The sequence below is a fragment of the Xyrauchen texanus genome, chromosome 46 (assembly GCF_025860055.1).
Source record: "Xyrauchen texanus isolate HMW12.3.18 chromosome 46, RBS_HiC_50CHRs, whole genome shotgun sequence".
NCBI lineage: Eukaryota > Metazoa > Chordata > Actinopteri > Cypriniformes > Catostomidae > Xyrauchen > Xyrauchen texanus.
In genome coordinates, this window is record NC_068321.1 from 26,952,376 (window position 1) to 26,968,829 (window position 16,454).

Below are 16,454 nucleotides of genomic sequence, written 5' to 3' on the forward strand. Positions count from 1 at the left end.
TATATCTTGCAACTTTGATTATATTCCTTGTAATTGTTACTTTTATATCTTACAAGAATATTTTTCTTTCTGTATATATATATATATATATATATATATATATATATATATATATATATATATATATACGTAAATGGATATAAAATCACAATTACGATTTTAAGATGGAAAGTTGCAATAATGAGAAATTATTACGTTTTTTTTTCTCTGGCGGGATCTAGCTTCCATATTAAGGAGAGGACCACACGCGGACAAGCCAGCTACGTTTATTTTACGTTCTTTTTTCGTAAGGCATCAAATTTAAAGATTACATTTAAATCACAATTTACTTGCTTAATATATGAAGCTTGGGGGCTTTGTATTGCAATACGTTGCAGCGAGTATTGACGCTGACTAGCACTCCAGGAGTCGCGGGTTTGAATCCAGGGCATGCTGAGTGACTCCAGCCAGGTCTCCTTAGCAACCAAATTGTCGCGGCTGCTAGGGAGGGTAGAGTCACATGGGGTAACCTCCTCGTGGTCGCTATAATGTGGTTCTCGCTCTCGTTGGGGCGTGTGGTGAGTTGTGCGTGGATGCCGCGTAGAATAGCGTGAAGCCTCCACACGCGCTACGTCTCCATGGTAACGCGCTCAACAAGCCACGTGATTGACGTTCTCAGACGCGGAGGCAACTGAGATTCGTCCCCACCACCCGGATTGAGGCGAGTCACTACGCCACGACGAGGACTTGGAGCGCTTTGGCATTCCAAATTTGGGAAAAATAAATAAATAAATAAAATACAAAAATATAAATGTTTCTTATTGTGCATGATTTTGTATTATATACGTTTTTGTAACCGGTTTTTCATCAAAATGTGATGACTTTTGAGGCTGACATCATTAAGGCTGTGTGGGCGGGGCAAAAATAATGTTAACCAGTAATATCATAGGATATTATCAATTCCGACCTACAATATTTTCCTCCTGAATATTGTTTTTCACTGGTAAATGCACCATATTGCGGAAGTTGTATGCGTTGCAAATGTGTTACATAAAGTATAAATAAAGAGATACAGAGTACAAGAAACATGGTTGAAGAGAAGCCAAAAACAGGGACTGGTGAAAGGAACTCCTTCATTGCTTGTTTTTGAGATATATAACCGCTCTATTCTCATCCAAGTCTGTTCCAGATTTGACAGAGGCCAGGAAGCCTATACTCCATTAGAACAAAGCTCTTCCAGTCGGGACAGGAGAAGAAGGGGGGGCTGTCTTTTCCTGGAATGTCTCCTTGTTTTGGGTCTCTTGCTCGTCTCTTTTCTCTCACGCTGGGCTTGATGTTCCGAGTCTTTTGTTTCTTTTCCGTGGCTCATTCCGAATTGAGAGCTTTCTTGCCGCACTGTAAATCTGTCCTGGTGTTTACACGAATCTCTGCAGCGACTTGTGACCTTTTCTCGTATGTGTCTTCTGTGTGTGTTTTGTCCTTACATTCCTCCCCTTTCTCTTACCCCTCATGTAACTTTGGCACAGAGTCATGACTCGTGAACGGATAGGCTGTTAAACTCGCTCACCACACAATTTGTGAAGCTGCCCTCATGTATTTTAGGCCCCTGACTTAGTCATCCAGGAAACGCCCATGCTGTCGTGTCTACAGCTCAAACTGGAAGACTCGCCTGAGCTCCAGTTATGAACGCAAAGGACATCCAGACAACTTTCACCAACGATTAGGAGGGTAAGAACTACGTAAACACGCCTCATCCACCGAAAACGCTCTACATTACTGCATACGTTGGAAAACCGAAACGGCTTCGTGTGGATGTGACCAATCTCTCTTAAAAATTCTCGTATTCAGTGGAACTTCCATACTAAATTCAATCCTCCATTATCCTTAAATTCTTACCAGTTCAGATCTACACGCTTTACACTTTTTTTTGCTAGATGTTCCTACTTGACTACTGCTATCAGTTGGCGAATTACGCAAGTTTTACTGTCTGCGCTTGGTAGTCTGCACTTTGCGTTTCTGCGCATTTGAACTCTGTTCAAATATGTTGCATCACCAATGGTCACCGATGGTCATTTAGCCTCAGTTCGGCAACTTTCATTGAAAACGAAATCCTTTCGGTTGTCGCTGCGTGTTGAGCTGAATCTATAAAATGATTCTCAAAGAACTACATTTCCCAGAGTGCACCAGCAGTAGCAATCCAGGTGCTTGATTAAGAGCACCTGCTGAGGCATGAAGGTTCACAGTCATTCAGACAAGCAAACTTCAGAGAGAAGATCGTGGTTTCTTGGAGCGTCCCCATTAGTTTGTCGAACGTTCTCTGACATCCCAACATTCATCATCTTAACGTTCTGTTATTCCTTTGCTCCAGCTGGAATTGAACCAGGACCAGATTACAAGGTCTCTGTGATCTGCTGAGGGATTTGGGCAGGCTTGACCCAAAAACTGGCCGTTTAGTCACGGCTGGCATCCTGGTTATTAGCCTGCTTTGAAAGGTTACAAGCACTAGAGAAACGTTTAGCTCTTTGTTGTAGTGCTGTTGTAATTGTGTTGTCATTAAAATTGTTGGAGAGATGGTCCTAATTCTTCTTAGATGGACTATTCAGGCAGAGTTTTTAGTGGTGTTTTTGCAAAGGAAGCATGACTAGTACTTTTGTTCACCCTGGAAGATAAGGATCTGAACATAACTAGCCCTAAAGGGCTAGAACTGGGTAAAAATATCGATCTTCTGATGCATCGCGATCTTCGTTTGAACTACATTGATTCTTAAATCTAAAGATGTATATTTTTCTCTATGCAGTAATCCGCTACACTAGCTGGCTTTCAACTATCAGGCCAAATGAGGGCATGCTAGTGCGTGCCAGAGCCAGTTGCGTTCCCACTGTCACTTCCGGGGCTTCATCTTGCCGCCTCGGGACTTTCTGGAGACTAGGGCCAGCTGTGGTTCAGTTGGTAGAGCGGGTCGGCCACTAATCGCAGGGTTGGTGGTTCGAATCCCGGCCCATACGACTCCACATGCCGAAGTGTCCTTGGGCAAGACACTGAACCCCAAGTTGCTCCCAATGGCAGACTAGCACCTTACATAGCAGCTCTGCCACCATTGGTGTATGAATGTGTGTGAATGTGTGAATGAGATGCCGTGTAAAGCGCTTTGAATACCGTTAAGGCTTAAAAAGGCGCTAAGTGCAGACCATTTACCCGCCGATTATCCTTGGGCCAAACAAGGCCAACAAGGGATTGATGCGGTTTCAATGTCAATGTAAGTGGAGAGACCGCCCGGGACACCATGGTGAATTGTCAATGCTAACTTATCTTTTTACATTTGATATAAACTCATTATTCTAGATAACTAGATGGCATGATAGCTCAGCTTGAGCTTCCCTCTTGCTTGTGAACTGGGAGGGGTGTGTGATGTTGGCACCATAGCGACGTATTAAGGGCAGGTTTTGGGCAACGCTGCTGAGTTATTAGCCCGATGGTGTGAACACAGATCGATTTTGGTCTTGCGGCTCGAGGTCCGAGGCTATTGGCCCCGGCTGGCCAGTTGATAGCCCTGGCTCGCACTGGCCTGATAGTGGAAAAACGCTAATGTGACAATTTGACGCTATTCGCCATCACTGTTGATTGAGTAGTAGATTGGCGAAGAAGTTAAGCACTGAGATCCTTTCACCGTGTGTTGAGAGTGAAAGTGTGGTTTGCTTGTATCTCATGTTTGGACACACATTACATGGGATGAGTCAATTCATTTGCCAAAACAAAAAAACATTAAATTCAAATCACGCATAGGACATATGCGGTAAAGAAGCTGTACGACTCCTTTCTCGTTAATGTGCTCTCAACCAAAACACTTCTGTGAGATGCAAAATGGACATTGTAACTGATATACCAAAATGAATTGGAATTGAATCGATATCTTTGAAACGGATTCGTATTGAATTGGCAAATCTGTATCAATACCCAGCCCAACTAAAGGCCAAAGTAGTAATTTTATACAGTGCGCATGATGCACATTTTGTCATCAGCACCGTATGCGTGGACTATTCACATACAGTCTAGGTATTCCAGACATGTGGGCAGTCTTTGTGCATTATTAGAGACGGAGATTGGCCCAAGCAATTGTGTACATAACATTCAAGTAAGAAAAACTGGTAAAACTACGTTTTTGAAGAATTGTCTCCTTGATAATCGGGTGAAATCCTCAAGAAATGTATTTTCTCATGAGCACCAGTATGTGTGGATGTATTAGGAGAGTCTAAAGTCTCTATAAATGGGTCAAGACAGAGGAACGTTGAGTCAAACCATTGATTGTCTGGTATAACCATCCTGAAAAGGGAACACAAGCATATCTGTTTCATGCTCTGTGTCTTTGTGCTTTTGTGTGAATTTGAGCCACTCCCCTCACGGGTTCACACTGCTCTTGTGTGTAAACAGCATGGTGTTAACCGAGGTCACGACTGCGCTGAACCACAATGGTTTATTCATCTGTTTACCTCACTCAATTGCTCTCTCTTTTCTCTTTTCTCTTTTCTGTCCAGCCACGACAGGCCAGTTCCAGCCTCTCCACAGGCTGACACATGCTCAGACCAAGAGGCCATTGCATTACATGCGTGCCTATTGGTTGCACCTGGACTGGCCCCCTTTGAGAAGCCAGATGGTGGTTTAACTTCATGTGTATTTATTGCTTTTTTCACTAATGTAAAACCCTTTCAATCAGGTATGCAAGCATTGTTTAGGAGCTGATAAGCATTTGTACTGTGCTCAGTGTGAATATTTAGCTATTTATGGTTATGGGGTGTTTCTTCAACTTGGGGCACTTTTAGCAATGTGAGACTTCTTGAACGTAAAGTGTCATTAAAAAGCATCACATTCTTTGTTTTGCTAAGGCTAACTTTTTAGCTAACATTTCATGTGTTTCTAAACACAGTACAGTTTCCTAAATCCATCAATGGATTTTTAATGTGGTGGTGGCGGTGTAGTGGGCTAAAACACATAACTGGTAATCAGAAGGTTGCTGGTTCGATCCCCACAGCCACCACCATTGTGTCCTTGAGTAAGACACTTAACTCCAGGTTGCTCCGGGGGGATTGTCCCTGTAATAAGTGCACTGTAAGTCACTTTGGATAAAAGCGTCAGCCAAAATGCATAAATGTAAATGGTATGTGGAGTTAGCCTAAAGCTGTGTACACACTGCCAGTGACTTTGTCGCTGCAGGTCGCTAGTGGGCGTTCCCACTACTGGTTGCCTAGTAACGTTTATAAATGACATTCACGGATGTCATTCCATTGCCCTTGACAGCAAATCGCTTTTCTTGGCACTAAAAGCAACATTTTGGAGGGAAAAGACTCAATATAAATGGAATCAGTACATAAAATGCTTTATATCAAAGATAAGCGAGAAACAAGGCGTGCTGTTTGCCATAGCGGCGGTTTATCTGCGGCGAAAACGCAAACGCCGGTCTGTCTGGGTCCACAAAATACTCGCGATCTCAGATACACCTTTCCACGCAGTATTTTTCTTAAAAATGTCCTTGTATGTGGGAAGAGACATATCATAGAGCACTGGAAAATTGCTAACAGCAAGAATTAGCCTTTCATCTTTCCGTTACTGCAGGAGCTGAGAGAGAGAGAGAGAGAGAGAGAAAGAGAGAGAGAGAGAGAGAAGGATCATGTGAGCTCTCCCGTCTTCTCTCCTATTGGCTGTCGCTTCCGTTACTCGCTCTTCATTTGAATAAAGTTGAACTTGTCTCAACTTTGTCACGTCGCTGGACATGCCCACATCTAGTCGCCAACGGTCGCGACAGCTCGTGTCGCCGGAAGTCGCTGTGCTCTCATTGAAAATGAATGGGAAGGAGTCGCTGTCGCGCGCGATGTCGCTGGCAGTGTGTACAACGCGCAGAAAATGTTCGCCTCACATTGCTCGCGCAAGTTTGACCGCTGGATTATAAATTTGTGTTTAAACTCACGTTCGCGCGAGTAACGCGAATCCGCGAGTATTCCCCCTTCTCTTCCGGAAAAGGACAGGAGGAGGCGCTTCTACGACTTGGTTCATAGTAAAGTTCAACCAGTAGCTGAAATCAAGTAGTCGCGCATATTTTCAGAACTTACCAGGAAGTCCAACTTCCTCGCTCGCGTTCCTCCAAGCGTTCCTTTATTTCATCCGTTCTCTGTACATGTATGACATTGCTACAACTATTCTTTCATCCATTTTTCCAGATTTCTTCTGCTACTACTACGTGAGTTTAAACACAAATTTATAATCCAGCGGTCAAACTCGCACGAGCAATGTGAGGCGAACATTTTCTGCGCGTTGTATGTGAACGCACCATTAAGGTGCGTACACACTGCCAGTGACATCGCGCGCGACAGCGACTCCTTCCCATTCATTTTCAGTACTTCAGTGACATCCGGACGATCTCAATACTGAGACAACGCATCTAGCGAATTTCTCGCTCTTGTTTCAACTTGCGCGAACAAAATTGAATGTAGAGAGTTCGCGTATTCGAGTCGTGTTATTCGCTCATTAGCTACATTTGCGCCCGCACAGCGTGAATTTGCGTCTATTTGCATCTTGCGTTTACTTTATGTAATTGCGGCACGCAAAATTCTTGTTCGCGTTGTATGTTAACGCACCATAACGCATGTTTAACTCGCCCAGTTTGTAAAAACAAGCAAAAAACGCATTAACATTTAAGCTCTTACAATGGATTTCTATGAAGGACGTAAAAGGTCATATTGCTCCGTAGATTTCCATTGCGCAAAGTATTTTTATTAGTAATTGGCAGCATGTCAAATATGCTGTCCATAGAGTTTACATTGTATTTAATTCGGACCAGGATATGATGTCACATGGGGCTATCCTTTGAATTGAGCCAAGAGGTCAGTGGGTGACCGTTTCGATATTCATCATCGTCGTCTTCGCACTTCAGAGTTCACCAAAGTAGCTTAGGGTGAAATCTCTTCACATGATGCGTTTGAATGGGAGTGACTGGAGAGCGAAATGACCGAGAGACCGACGCTTAAATCGATTGTTCACTTCTTGAACCGGTCTGTGATGCATTGCATTGGAATCCAGCCAACTCCCATTTACTCTATAATGTCAGAGTCTTTATAAACAGTAGCTTTGTTTGGCAAATTTGCCTGAATTTGTTTCCGTCGCTTTTGTGTTTGGTCTAGAAACCCAATCTGACATCAGACTATTTGTCACAAAACAATCATGCCTTTTAGAAGTCGGATATCACACGTAATGCCCCGCTGAAATCAAGAGCTATTTTAAAATAAATCCACAGCTGCGAAAGAGCCCTAAAATCCACGAGGGGTTTGTGGTTGATTGTCTTTTTATAAGCCAGCTCAGTCTCCGAACCGAAGATCACAAGGTCTTTTAATTCCAAGAAAGTCCCATTTAATTCAAGATTATCACCCGACAATAGTGTTAAGCTATTGTTTGCTAACAGACTGTTTGTTAAGTGACTGTTAATAAGCATCTGAATTGAACACCATTTTCGGCGTTATAGCAGTGCCTGGTGAACTGACAGCTAAAAAAAAAACCCATGCCTGCGCTGGCCGTGATAACGCACGCCTCTCACACTGCTAATGAGCACGGCTGGTGTCATGTATCGCTCTGGATCTGATGTATCTGTGACTGTGGAGGAGCTTAGCCTTTTGTTGGACAGGTACATTGACAGGTGTGCTGTCGGGTTAGACAGTCTGATGAGGTTGGACTCACAGAGAAGACCGCTTTAATGAGATTACAGTGAAAGTGTGCCACCACAGTGACTTTGTGGGAAGGAATATGAGACTTTTTGGTTGGTGCTCGGTCAGAGGTTCTACAAATCTCTCTAAGGCCCTGATTACTCCTGGTATTATAGGCATTTTGGGGGCATCCCGAAAATGTGAGTGGTGCTTGTCGTGGCAAAACACATCAAATAGAATTTTCTAACTTGTTGCTAAGCACTAAAATAATGGTCATAGAATGTTGCTATCATGTGTTTTTCATGATGGTGGCATGTAGGTGTTATGTTTGTGTTAGCATGATGCTAGCACATTTTTAGCATGTTTTAGCACTTCGCTAGGCGATGCTAGCATGTGTTAGCATGATGCTAGCAGGTTTTTAGCATGTTTAAGCACTTCGCTAGGCGATGCTAGCATGTGTTAGCACGATGCTAGCACGTTTTTAGCATGTGTTAGCATGATACTAGCACATTTTTAGCATGTTTTAGCACTTTGCTAGGCGATGCAAACATGTGTTAAACTTTTCTTTTAAAATAAGCTGAAATCGAGGTTACAGTGAGACACTTACAATGGAAGAATGTGTCAATCCGTAAATGTTTAAATACTCACGTTCGTTTCGTTTCCGCGATCATGCAAGTTCGTAAACGCGAAAACAAATGTAAAAACGACAATTTTAACAACGTAACTTTGCTCAAATAATACACAAGTTTTAAATGATAAGCTTCACGTTTCTGCCATTGAAACCCTCCAAAAATCGTCCCATTCACTTCCATTATAAGTCCAATTTTCTGCATGCCATTACATCACATGCATGCATTGAACCCGTCTGTATGGAGGCTTATAGTCAAAAGAATCGACCTTGCGCCAGACGTAATGGCATGTAGTCTTGGCGATACTACTGCTTTGTGATGCTTCTTATAATGTCAATGGCAGCCGCATGTGCTGACGATGCACAAAGACGCATACTGTGTGGATGATGAAAGTCCCGTCACGAACACTGTGCGAAATGTAGCGGCACACTTATAATTTGGGCTTAATGGGGGAAGTGTGTCATCTATGGACTTTGCAGCTTGTTGTCACTGAGAAAGACCCGGCGAGTGTTGTTGCGGCTTTGCATGCACGTGAGCTGGAGAGAATGGGAAAGAGAAAACAACCGAGCCATGCCTTTTTTATGTTGTCTGTTAAAAATGCATGATGCATAAATGTTTAAAGGCAGGTGCCAGCTTGGTTCAGCTTCTGTGAGAGTTTGCTGCTGCTGACATGATCCAAAGTTTAGACAAAGAAAGTTTTTAAAAAGTTGCTTTTAAACATAATTTGCTGTCTTTTGGCATTTTCGGTGTTTTGAGAAAGGGTGATTGCAAACTGGGATATAAATCTATTTGAGTTGCACTCTATCTCTCAAAGTCCAGATACTTGACGCGAGACATTTTCAAGCGTGCGGTCCCGTTGTACAAACTTAACGTCCATTCTTGCCTGTTACAAACCTCTTCGACAAAACTCTTAAAGGGGCGAGATGGTTATCTTCAAATGGTTGCGCTGTTAAACTTAATCAGCAAGGTTGTTTTCAAACTGTTGCTCCGCTATGACTGTAGCGCCCATTGTACAAAGGGGCCTCCATTTGTTCCTGGCAGGCAGCTGATGCCTTAACCCCGCCCCCACCCTAATCCTAACCATATGGAGCCTGTAAGGCTGAGCATCCTGACAGGAACAACTAAAGGCACCGTTCTCGCGGACTCTAGTTGACCTGAAAGAAGATTGGCTATGCTAATGGTGATACAGCGCTTGCGGCAACGTTATTCATAACGCGAAAGCACGTAGAATCGAGCAAGCTTCGCTGGAAGAGTAACGCATGTTTCAGGCCTAAAGTTTTAAGTAGGATGATTCTCACAAAACCTGACAGGAAGTAGGTCATTTTACTTCAAATCAATACACAAAAATATACTAAATAATATTTGCATCAAGAATATAGAAGACATTAGCAGTTTTGCATTATGACATTATTTTTCGGACACTTAAGCACATTTTACCCTTCAGTTTTCATTATCGGAACAGTCCCGGATGTTTTACTTGAACTATTCCCATCGTTTTCAAACATGATGCTCGTTACCGTAACTGTATTACAGTATTTGTATTTTTAAATATAAAAGACCGCTCAAATGAGAGGCGGTACCAAAGCAGTTCTACTATGATCAATAAATACTTGCACTGTATAAAATTACAATAACAGTATTTTTGTCTTTTTTTTTTTCAGCAGACATTTCTATACATCTATACAAGTCGAAAAAATGACGAAGCAAAATGTAATAAAATATGAAGTCTTGCCAAAGACTTCGTTTATGCAATTTTTGCCAAAATTGCATAAACGTTACAAAATATAACGTCATTTGCTTCAAGAAAATGTATCTTGTTTTGAGAATAATTTTGCATTATTACAGTTATATATATATATATATATATATATATATATATATATATATATATATATATATATATATATATTAGGGCTGTCGATTTAACACGTTAATTCAGTGTGATTAATTTGACTTAAAATAACGTGTTAAACTTGTACGCAATTAATGGCAATGCCTGTAGTACCACCTGTTTACTCCAGGGGGCAGTAAGTGAAACTTCAGCTGTATGAGCAACACACAGTTTATACAGTGAAGAAACACTTCAGTAGCAACAACACAAACATGAGTTACATTCTTGCGTTCAAAACACTCGAAGGAGCGCAAATCCTCAAGATGTGTTTAAAGATTGAGCATTAAACTATATTATAACTTGATACAGTGAACAAAACATTGTATGTTTATGACGCAACGCACCCGAGACGCTACACAAGCATGGCAATTAAATGCGATTAATCGTGATTAATTAATCGGGAAACCATGTAATTAATTCGATTACATTTTTGTATTGATTGACAGCCCTAATATAAATATAAATAATATAATGTTTTCACATTGTGGTAATGAGCAGTCGCACGGGAGCACTCCTATGAGGTGTAAATACTTTCAAGTTCAATAATAAATAATTTTTTATTTTTCTATTCCGTGTTAACGAGTATCATAATTACTAGAGGTAGACCGAGATATATCTGTTTTATTGATTAATCTGTGCCGATAGTTACTTTTTAAAACTATCGGTTATTGGTTCAAATCTATGCCAATAATTGCAAAAGTTTCATCATTTTGTCATTTCAAAATAAGAGTCCCCGGTGTGTTTCGGGCTTGTCTTAAGTCCCGTGTTATGCACCAAATCTGATTTATTTTATTTAATTTGTGGTTAATACTGCATCTGGGGTTTTATTCATTTTGGACTCTTTCTCTTTGCCTGCCAAAGTAAAGAAAATATAATACTTTTTTTTTTTTTTTTGTGTTGACGTTTTATAAATCGATTTTAAAAACTATCGCCCGATTAATCGGTATCTGCTTTTCCCAACACCTTTAGTTATCGGCAAAATCCACCATCGGTCGACCTCTAATAATTACCATCTTTTTCTTTCTTTTTTACAATTTGCTAAATTTTCTATATGTAAAATACTATTTATTTTAGAGTCAAATAGGACCAGCACGTTTTTGTTTGAATCACTCAGTCACTTGATGTTCTGTGCATGTGTTAAAGCTCGTCTCTCTTCAGAGCGCTTCAGCGCGGGGATTTAACTAAATGATTGAGGAGATAGTTTAGGAAATGTTTAGGGCTTAATGTCAAATTTCATTTCGCTATCTGTCCCAGAGTTGTGAGTTGCTCTGAGCTAGTTGGGCTAATGTGAAGTGATCGACTTGTTCAAGTGAGTTTGACGTGGCGCTTTATTTAAGTGTCAGATCTGCAGCCCACACACAGACAACACTCAGTCAGGTCTTTAACCCTTATGCATGTGTTTATATGGACTCTCTCACGAGATGATGCTGCTGTCGCGACTCTATAGTTCTATAGTTTCCTATAAGCTGCATTACAATAAAGTACTGAAATGAACTATAGTATCATGATTATTGACATGTGCGCCATTGACGAATACGTGAGACCCCCTTGCCAAGTTTATAGAAATGTGTCCATATTTGTTTATAAAATGTTGTTTTTGGTTTAAGTTGTTAGTTTTTTAAGGACTTTAAAATTGTCGTGTTGTATAACATCAAGTTAAAGGTATTTAAATTCCTGCCGATCAATCCTTTCATTTCAAAAACCTTTTCAAACAGGTTTTTGAAAACAGTGTAAGTCTGTGCGTGTGCGTGAGTCTGTGCGTGTGCGCGCGCAAGTCTGCGTGTGCGTGAGTCTGTATGTGTGCGCGAGTCTGTGTGTGTGCGCGAGTCTGTGTGTGTGCGCGTGAGTCTCTGTCTGTGCGTGAGTGTGGGTGTGTGCGCGTGAGTCTGTGTGAGTGTGTGTGAGTCTGTGTCTGTGCGTGAGTCTGTGCGTGAGTCTGTGTGTGTGCGCGAGTCTGCGCGTGAGTCTGTGTGTGTGCGCGAGTCTGCGCGTGAGTCTGTGTGTGTGCGCGAGTCTGCGCGCGAGTCTGCGCGTGAGAGCGTGCGTGCGTGAGCGCGTGTGTGTGCGCGTGAGTCTGTGTCTGTGCGTGAGTGTGGGTGTGTGCGCGTGAGTCTGTGTGAGTGTGTGTCTGTGCGTGAGTCTGCGGGTGAGTCTGTGTCTGAGTGTGGGTGTGTGCGCGCGTGAGTCTGTGTCTGTGCGTGAGTGTGGGTGTGTGCGCGCGTGAGTCTGTGTGCGTGAGTCTGTGCGTGAGTCTGTGCGTGAGTCTGTGCATGAGTCTGTGAGTCTGCGCGTGAGTCTGTGTCTGTGCGTGAGTGTGGGTGTGTGCGCGTGAGTCTGTGTCTGTGCGTGAGTGTGGGTGTGTGTGGCGTGAGTCTGTGTGACTGTGTGTCTGTGCGTGAGTCTGCGCGTGAGAGCATTAGTGCGTACGTGAGAGTGTGTGCATACACAGTATAAATAATCATTTATAATATATATTCCCTTGTACTGTGTATATATTATTATTTATACTATGTGTGTATGTGTATATATATATATATATACACATGCATATAATGTTATTTTTATACTGTACATTTATATATATATATTTGTTTTTTTTATATATATTTCATAAAAAATATTTCCCCCCACATCACAACAAAATGGCAACCGACGTGTTACACAGATGTATTCAAGTAATTGTGCTGTGAATTGCATTTTTTTAGATCGATTAGACCGGTCGAATCAAATAGCATCACATCATTGACGCATGTATCATGCTATAACAGTGTTTACATGTACCATAGCAGGACATTGGTATTTCTTGAGTAGACTACTTTAGATTACCATGAAAATACCTTCATCATTCATTACCATGGAACATATTGTGTTCTTACCGTCTGGTATATCACTGTGCAATGGGAGTTTTTAAGCTCATTGATGACTTTATCGTGAATGTGGCGTTTCACCTGACCTTGAACTTTTCAGTTGATGTGTCCGTGACCTGGTGTAGGTTTGTTTGTAGTTGGCGTGTATATGCATTTTGCAGTCTTGCACTTTAAAAGTGTTTCTCTAATTTAGTGCATGTGAAAGCAACATTCAGTATGACTGTATTGAATTGAGGTGTTGCTCAGATCTTAAACTCTGGGGCTTTTTCTATAGAGTGTAATCAGGTCTTCTGTTTCTCTAATTGTCCTTGTACCCGTAGGGCCCTGAAGGTGCAGTCTGGTGGGAGGGATGGAGGGATTTATGAGGTGTTAGCATGAAGGGCCCCCCGGCCTCCTGCGCTCTGTGTGTTAGAGAATGTCAAGCACGCTGTGAAATGCGTCTGTGTGAGAGTTGTTGCACACAGTGACTCCTCGACTGTGGAATGTGTTTTTATTTCACAGTTTATCCTTGAAACCTAAAGGTCTGTGTGATTCTTGTTTTTGCCCCCTGAGCTTTCTTTGAGTGTTTAAGAAAAACGCATCAATAGGGCTCAAACACTCTGGTTCCAGAAGTAAAACTCACATACATTTGTTGATCATTAAGAGTAACTTACAAACCTTTAAGGTGGTCGCAAACAGGACGAGAGGCGTCACGGCTAGGACACGGCAGCCTCCGGAGTCGTAGCTGGGCGCCGCAACACACGGCGAGTGGCGGCGGTGTGCGTACCTTTTAAAAGCTCTGAGGTTGTCAATCAGTGGTATATATCCTTCTGTTGAAGACATCTGACCACATTTATAATTTGTTTAATTGTGGAATCGGCTACTGAGGAACTACACTACCCATGATCCTGAAGAGAAAGAGCCACCAATTAGAGAATCGCAGTGAACAAAGTGCGCCAAAAGAGCTCTGCAGCGAACGCACACTCCCATGATGCACTGTGAATGATGCAATCGAGTCGATATCCCCACACTTAAACTATATATATATATATATATATATATATATATACATACAAACAAACACACATACATATACATATATATATATACACACACACACACACATAGACATATATATATACACACACACATACATATACACACACACACACATATATATACAGACACACACACACACACATATATATACAGACACACACACACACGTATGTATATATATATATATATATGTGTGTATATATGAATATATAGGAATTTTTTTGTAAAACAAATACATGTACTATACTACTTGTAATCAACAACTTTAAATCATTAGTTTTATATTTTGTTCAAAGTTTTTAATTTGATTAGATAATGAAAAGTGATTTATTCTATTGTAGTTCATTCCCTCATTAGGACTCTGAATCCAGCCATAAAAACAGAATTAACTGTAAAATGTTTAATGTCACAGAATTTTACATATTTGGAATAAAAGGAATGTACAAATTTAAAATCATGGCATGTCCCAGTCTGATGATTAAACCACAAAAGGCTGCAATTTAATTAAATAAATATACAGTCTGCATGTATTGTTTGCTTCGAAGTGAATGTGTAAAGCCAGCCGCTTGTTAACAAACATGCATCAGGCACGAGTGTAATAAATTAACACGAACAGACCTCTTATTCACTGTGAAGTGCCCAGCACATGCAGACTATATATTTAAATCACAGTCTCATTAAGGACGTTAAGGACACAGTCTTGTACATTTTGTCTTTTTGTCCAATTTTAAAATACTTTTTGCTTCAAAACAAAGTTTGTAATGTTGTGATTCACATCAGATCTGGTTAGTTTGGTTTATGAACTCTTATGAAGGATCAAGAAAAATGTGGACGGGCATTGTTGTGCTCTATTGTCAACAGTGGCAAGAAAATGTAGTGTGACTGCTTTGAAAAGATTTGATACAGCCTTGTTTGAGTTTCAGGAAAAATAGAGCATGTAATCAAGTTTGAGTCGGAGATGTATTTGTTTTGTAGGAGTTTGAGCGGTGATGAAAAGCCTCACCCTGAACCCTTTGATACGAATCTGAATCTCATATGATTGGCATTAACCTCCCTCACTTTCCCCCACTCGCTCGGTTTCCCTTCATTCCAAATCCTCAAACTCCACTTTGTCACCGGCTTTACACAGAGGATTAAGCCTTCTGGAGAAATGAAACAAGGGGTGCCTTGGTTCCCGCTTGGGGAACTGCACTGGGGCTTTCATTCCTGCAACTCTCCACCAACAGCAGCCGGGGACACAAAGCGGGCATGTGTTCTCTGCCAGGTGACCTGATGGCATTTCTGGGTCTCTCTGGACTAGCGCCCTGGAATCTAGCTTCATGGAAGCAGCTAGCCAGACGGACCCGCAAGCAGTACTCTGTCACATGCCCAGTCATCCATCTGTAGACGCTCTCTTTCAGACTACTGGGAAGCGGGTGCTGCTGTGAAATGGCGTGGAAAGAAAGATATCTGCTAAAATATTTTCCAAATACCCCAGCGAATGGATTCTCTAAGGAGCCACAGATCAGAGCCTTATATTGAATGTCTGCCTGGCATTTGTATGGTTACCATTAGATGGAGAAGAGATTCCAAGAGGAGTGGAAGTGAACAAAGGAACATTGGTTGCTCTGGCTCTTGACATTCATTCATGCAGAACTTAACCAGAAGAACCTGTATATAATGTAAGCCATGTTTCTTCCAAGTATCAGAAGTTAGAATCTCTCAACAACTTGATTCAATGTCTTATCCATGATCAGTTACTGATTTTCCACCAAACATTTATCATTTAAAGAGTTTATTGCTTTTAAACAGATTCCTGGAATACTCCATTCTGATTGGTCAATCGCCCAATCTATTGATCTGATTTTTGGAAATAACGACCATGCATCTGGGGACAAAGATGTATTTTACCTGTCATCCGGGTAATGCGAGTCATCTTTTTTGCATCCATCACTCTGCGATCTCTACAAGTAAGCTATTGAAGTAATTTCGGCTCAATATTTGATGTGCATTTATTTATTTATTTGGTAATTAGTCTTGTAATAATCTAATGAAAAATCTAACTTTCATTTTCTCAAAATAAACACCAGCAGGACTCCTTTGCAAACCGGCGTTGTCTGAGACTCCGCAGTCTCTTTCTTCTTACATAATAGCGTTATTTCAACACTAATCTTTATTTTACGTCAATTTAATTATTTATTTGGTAATTAGCCATGTAATATGTGGGATAATCTGCTGTCAGGTCCTCATGGTGGCATGGTTACTCCCCTCAATCTGGGTGGTGGAGGACAAGTCCCAGTTGCCTCTGCATCTGAGACCGTCAATCCGCGCATCTGATCACGTGACTCGTTGTGCATGACACTGCGGAGACTCACAGCATGTGGAG

General features: G+C 41.4%; 2 protein-coding genes across 5 annotated transcripts in view; both read left to right on the forward strand.

Annotated features, from left to right (window-relative positions):
- The window catches only part of LOC127638174 (neuronal acetylcholine receptor subunit alpha-7), a 320,680-nt gene that overhangs the window by 152,998 nt on the left and 151,228 nt on the right, over positions 1-16,454 (forward strand). The window lies entirely within an intron of this gene.
- znf609a (zinc finger protein 609a) overlaps positions 1-16,454 on the forward strand; it is a 134,603-nt gene that overhangs the window by 58,510 nt on the left and 59,639 nt on the right. The window contains exon 1 of one of the 3 annotated variants that reach the window (XM_052119575.1): positions 1,604-1,707. The exons of the other annotated variants lie outside the window; for them this stretch is intronic. The gene's annotated coding sequence lies outside the window, so the exon portion shown is untranslated. Of the gene's footprint in view, positions 1-1,603; positions 1,708-16,454 lie in introns of those variants that run through there. 3 annotated transcript variants of the gene reach the window in all.